Raw genomic sequence first — 6,360 nt, 5'->3', positions numbered from 1 at the left:
ACGTGTCTAAACTGTTAACTCTTCATCTGCTAGTAGCCGGAAACTAAGATGGAAAGAAACAAAGACCGATAGAAGGCCATCTCTACCCCAAAAAAACATATAACGAGGATGAAGGTATTTATCGCTTCTTGATTATTCTGGTGGAAAGGGGATGAAGCTTTCCCTGCATGGTTTGTGCTCACCATGGTTACCCTTGCTGTGGCAGTTAAAAGGGAGAAAAGTTTTGTGCCTGTTTGTATTTTCTTGCTCAACCATGGTTGCCACGGCTGCAAGGGACAATTGCTTACTCGGGATGATGGTCAATCAAGTGCTAGGTTCTAGGTGCTCAATGCTAATCGTATGTTGCTCCTACCACAACAGGATGCAGCTCATAGTTGCATATCATGGACTACAGTGGGAATGCCGTGCCACAGCTGAGGTTCGAGATCATATCATTAAGGGATGGATGACCCATCACAATTGTTCTCTTCCTTCCCTGGATCTAGCCGCCACAAGCTCAGTTCTTGTCCCATGCTCTAAATCATTCTCCCTCTTGTGAGCAAGATAGAGTTTGGCCCCAATCTTCGATAAGATCTGCAGCTATTGTCTTATCTTCCAACTTATAGATCCATAGTCGGGCAAACAGTGAGCAAGACAGAGGCAATGGCATTAAGCTCTGGGCTCCTCTTATGGTGGTTTTGGTGGACTAGAGGACCATCCAAGAGTATGTCACCGCAAGGAACCATTGAGAGAATGGCGTTGAGGAGGGTGGAGAGAGAGTGAAAATAGTGTGAGGTGCGAGGACAAGATTGCGGTGACGAAGGGCTGCAGGATGGCATCGGCAGAAGGCTAAGGTGCAAAACAAGGATAACCACCAAGAGGAATGAAATGCAAACAATTTTTTTGTGACAAACGGTAGCTTTTCATTCATTCAACCGATCGTTACAGAGAGATGCACTACCGGAAACAGGAAGTTTGCCGAGTGCCTGAGGCACTCGACAAAGGCCAAAAACTCTCGGCAAAGAGTTCGCCGAGTGTAACGGCACTCGGCAAACTTTCCCACGGGAAACGGTGGAGTTGCCGAGTGTCGAACATCGGGCACTCGGCAAATGATTTGCCGAGTGTCAAAAAGCACTCGGCAAACATTTTCGGAAAAAAATAAAAAAAAATAGAAACAGCCGCCGGCCACGGCCACCACGCTGCCACCGGCCGCCACGCCTGCTACCGCCAGCTGCCGCCCGCTACCACTCCGCCTCGCCCGCTGCCGGATCCGCGCCAGATCCGGAGGGGAGAGAGCTGGGGGCCGCCAGATCCGCGCCGAAGGGGAAGAAGGGGGCGCGGATCCAGCCGGAGGGGAGGGAGTCGGGGAAGGAGAGGTCGGATCCGGAGGGGAAGAAGGGGGCGGCGGCGGGGCTGGGGGCCGGGTGGCGGGCGGCGGGGCCGGGCGCCGGGAGGCGGGCGGCTGCGGGAGGGAGAGAGGAAGCGGTGGGGGACGGGTGGGGGTATCGTATGGCGGAGGAATGAAGGAGATCGAGGGGGCCGGGTGCGGTGCGGGGACTAAGTCCTTGGCGGTTGGGAAAAAAAAGTCGCCGAGTGTCCTAGGTGTGACACTCGGTGAAGGGTTGTTTACCGAGTGTCTAACCTAGGACACTCGGCAAAGCTATTTTAAAAAAATTTAAAAAATATCCAACAATTTTAAAAAATTGTCAAAAATTTATATGAAATAATATATATTCTCTATTGACTATACAAAAAGTTTTGTAGTTAAATCAAAACTCGACCGTCATTTTGACTCCAAATCTTATGCAATCCTTCTCAACGTTACTATTCTTCTTCTGAAATGCTTCGGTTTGTAAACATCGTACGTGACGAAATGTGCAAAACATTCTCAATTTTTTTCCATAGCCTCCACGTATGATATCATCACATCAAAACAAATCTTATGATTTTCAGACTTTGCTTGTTTTTTTATAATTTAAAAATACCACTGCCACACGTTCGTGGTTGTGTTTCCTGAACAAGATGTTCGAAATTTCTTATCATTTCATGGGTCAGGTCTCAAATTGGGTCGAATAACATGAATATCATTTTTCTACTCATTTTATTCTATAATTTGAATCACTTGCGGTTCAAATTTGAATTATACAAAAAAATTTCTTGAAATACAATTAATTAAATAAATATAGCAAACAAATTCAAAAATATACTAAACTTTAATATTGAGTACCACATGTTGTATGTGGGGAGTAGAAAAAATTTCAAGATGGAAAGAGGAAAAAAATTATTTTTTTGCCGAGTGTCGAAAAAACACTCGGCAAACCCCCCTCTTTGCCGAGTGTCTTGCCGAGTGTCTTTTTTGACACCCGGCAAAGAGGGTGGTTTGCCGAGTGTTTTTTATTGGATACTCGGCAAAGCCCCGATTTGCTGAGTATTTTTTCTTTGCCGAGTATTTTTGGCTTGGCACTCGGCAAAGAGCTTGTTTGCCGAGTGCTCGAAAAAAAACACTCGCCAAAAAAAATACACTTGGCAATTTTTAGCTTTCCCGTAGTGAAGGATAAAGAAACTCTGGCGCTACATCAAACCAGATCAATTCAGAGAGTTGATCGACTGACCTAGCAAGTACATGAGCTACCTCATTACATTGTCTGCTTACATGAATAAAAGAGAAAACAACAGCAGAATCATGTGCCGCTTTCTCGATATCTTGGATGATGATTCCTGTATGGGAGTGGTCCTTGCCTTCCGACTGGAGTTTGTGAACCAAAGAGAGACAATCAGTCATGATTATGGCCTGATTATATGGGAGCCTAGAAGCAAAGAGAATTGCCCGCCTGAAAGCAATAGCCTCTGCTAATTCAGGCTTTGTGACCCTATCAATGCCCTGCCTGCAGGCAGCGAGGAACTCGTCTCTATGGTCTCTGATCACAACGCCCAAACCCATTCGATTAGCTTCCTGAAAAACTGCAGAATCAACATTCACCATGATCCATCACTCCGGCGGTGGATCCCAATCACTACGGAAACCGCAAATTTGCCAAGTGTTTTTCCTTCGCCGAGTGTTTTTTTTCGGACACTCGGCAAACAAGCTCTTTGCCGAGTGCCGAGCTAAAAGCACTCGGCAAAGAAAAAACACTCGGCAAATCAGGGGCTTTGCAGAGTGTCAAAAAAAACACTCGGCAAAGGAGGGGTTTGCCGAGTGTTTTTTTGACACTCGGCAAAATAATAATTTTATCCCTTTTCACCTTGAGATTTTTTCTACTCCCCACATACAACATGTGGTACTCCATGTTAAAATTTGGTATATTTTTGAATTTTTTTGCTATATTTAATTAATTAATTGTATTTCAAGCAAATTTTTAGTATACGTCAAATTTGAACTGCTAGTGATTCAAATTATAGAATAAAATGAGTATAAAAATGATGTTCATATTACTTAGCCCAATTTGAGACCTGACCCATGAAATGAAAAGAAATTTCAAACATCTTGTTCAGGAAACACAACCACGAACGTGAGCAAGCAAAGTCTGAAAATCATGAGATTTGTCATGATGTGATGATATCATACGTGAAGGTTGCGAAAAAAATTTGAGAAGGTTTTGCACATTTCATCACACGTAAATGTTTACAAACCGAAGCATCTCAGAAGAAGAATACTAGCGTTGAGAAGGATTCGATAAGATTTGAAATCAAAGTGACGGTCGAGTTTTGATTTGACTACAAAACTTTTTGTATAGTCAATAGAGAACATATATTGTTTCATGTGAAATTTTGGTAATTTGAAATTGTTGAATAATTTTAATGTATTAAAGACAATTATAATATTTTAATTCATATAAATTGAATTTGACTATAACCGCATAAAATCATGGAATAATATGAGTAAAACAATCAAATATATATTGTTGAGGTAATTTGATGGAGTGTTTTAAAATATATCAAAATAAATGGAGAAGAAAGTGTTATAAAACGAAGAAAAATGAGAAAAAAAATTTGCCAGAGTGTTTTATTTATTGCACTCGGCAAATCAAAACTTTGCCGAGTGTCTTGGACCTTCGGACAAAATATCTACTTAACCCCCCCAGCCCCAGTGCCCGAGACTACCCCGCGCGCCCCTTCTTCTCCTCCGCGACCCTGCCCCCCCTCTCGTCCGCTGTGCCGCCCCTTGAGGCCGGATCCGGCGGAGGCCATGGTGGGCGGGGGCCATGGTGGCCCCTCGGGGCCGGATCCGGCAGTGGCCGGCCGCCACTCCTTCCCCCGGCGGCCGCCCCCTCCCCGCGCCCCTCCTCGGTGGGATCCGGGCGGCGGCCCCCTCCTTCTCCCTCTCATCGGCGAGATCTGGGCGCCGGCCCCCTCCTTCTCCCTCTCACCGGCGAGATCCGGGCGGCAGAGGCCCCCTCCTTCTCCCTCCCCCTTCCTCTCCGACCGCCCCCTCCCCACCGGCGATATCCGGCGCTCCCTCCCTCCCTCCCTCAACGGCAAGATCCAGGGAAGGGGAAGGAGACGATGGCGCGCGTGGGGCAGGGGCGGAGGGGACGGTGGCGACGCGGGCCACATGGAGGGAGACGGCGGTGGCACAGCGAGATCCATGGAGGGTGACGGAGATGGCAGCGCGGGCCAGGTGGAGGGAGATGGCGGCGCCGCTGGCTAGGGGGAGGGAGATGGCGGCGAGATCCAGGGAGGGCTTGGGCTAGTGACGGCAGCGGTGGTGGTGGCCGGCAGTGGTGGCGGTGGTGGCCAGCAACTGGATTTTTTTTATTTTTTTCTGAAATTGTTGCCGAGTGTTTTTTGGGCACTCGGCAAAGCTTTTGCCAGGTGCCCGACAAAAAATACTCGGCAAAGTTTGTTTGCCGGCAGGTTTTTTGTCGTGTGCCGGTTGCTAAGTGTTACACTCGGCAAAGGATTCACCGAGTATTTTTGGGGCAATGTTCCCGTGTCCCGTAGTGAATGTTGAGGCTTAAAGAAGTCACACCTGTTGGGAATGATCGGATCATACAGATGCAGCAACACCATATATATCCACATAAGCAATCAATTTTTCAACTATACAGTGGGGATGCACTTCCTTTTCTCCATTTCCAACAGCATTCCTAGCTTCCTAGATATGCCGAAGAGATATCACTTGGATAGTGGCCTCTCTCTCTCAGCAGCCCGCCAATGTTTCAAGAATCCATTGCCGGGGCGACACAAAGGGAATGAGCATTTTCCGGAAGCCAAATCTTTTCTTCAGTTCTCTCCAAATTTCTGCAACATATTGACAAGTGAGGAAGGTATGTTCTATGGATTCATCTCTTCCACAGTGACAGCAAAGGTCATAAGCTGGGATATTTCTAATCCTGAGTTGCTGTCCAGTTGGGAGGCAATTATGTGCAAAATGCCACAGAACAATTTTCATCTTGGGTAGAGCCTTTATCTTCCAAAGACGCTTCCATTCATTCGCATTACATACTTGGTCTGATGAATGATGATTCCCCCTTGCCCTTAGCACTAGCCTTTAGATGTATTGCCTCACATTTAGCCATGATGTATGCTGATTTTACCGTGTATATGCCCGTCTTTGTGAATGGCCAGGAAACATAATCAAGGACCCAGTTATGACTGAGAATGATATTTAGGATGCACTCCGCATCAGCAGGCCTGAAACATATACGTACTAATTCCTCATTCCACTGTCTAGAGGACTCATCAATTAGGGATCTCAACTTAAGATCATCAGGCATTTGGACAGTAGGACGAATTGGATGACATGGTGCATCAAGGATCCATCTGTCCTTTGTAATTCTGATTTCTTCCCCATTACCAACTCGCCAAAAAAGAATGACACGATCAAGGAGGCCTTTTCCGAACATCAAGCTTCGCCATGTAAAAGAACTCAATCTTGTGGGATCAAAATCCATGAAGGAGCAATTCGGATAGTATCTCCCTTTTAGAACCTTTGCACACAAAGAATCAGGTTCTGTAATTAGTCACCAGCATTGACGCCCGAGCGAAATGCAAACAATTGGAGCAGAGAGGTGGCCATGTTGAACACTGGCCCACGGCCCACCTGTCGCCACTTCCATCATCAAGGAGTGGGATGGCCAACAATAGAACACAACCAACCACAGGATACTAAAGATGATATATAATGGTTCTCATAAATTAAAAATCGTGTTTGATTGCTTTATGTGTCATTCATTCCAAAGTACAGTGTACTTATGTTTCCCTCATTAGCTAGATAAACATTTGACCGAAGGTCTCTTGCTAGCCAAACTAGAAGGTCAAATATAATTCTTGCCCAATTCCTACATGCCTTTCTTAGGATTATCATTTTGTTAATAGTTGATTACTGCAGCAATAATTGGTAATCAGAGTAATATGCAATAGTCCAAGAATGGGGAATAG

This window comes from Setaria italica, chromosome I (assembly GCF_000263155.2).
Source record: "Setaria italica strain Yugu1 chromosome I, Setaria_italica_v2.0, whole genome shotgun sequence".
NCBI lineage: Eukaryota > Viridiplantae > Streptophyta > Magnoliopsida > Poales > Poaceae > Setaria > Setaria italica.
The sequence above is the reverse complement of the archived record's forward strand: the minus strand, read 5'-3'. Positions refer to the sequence as shown.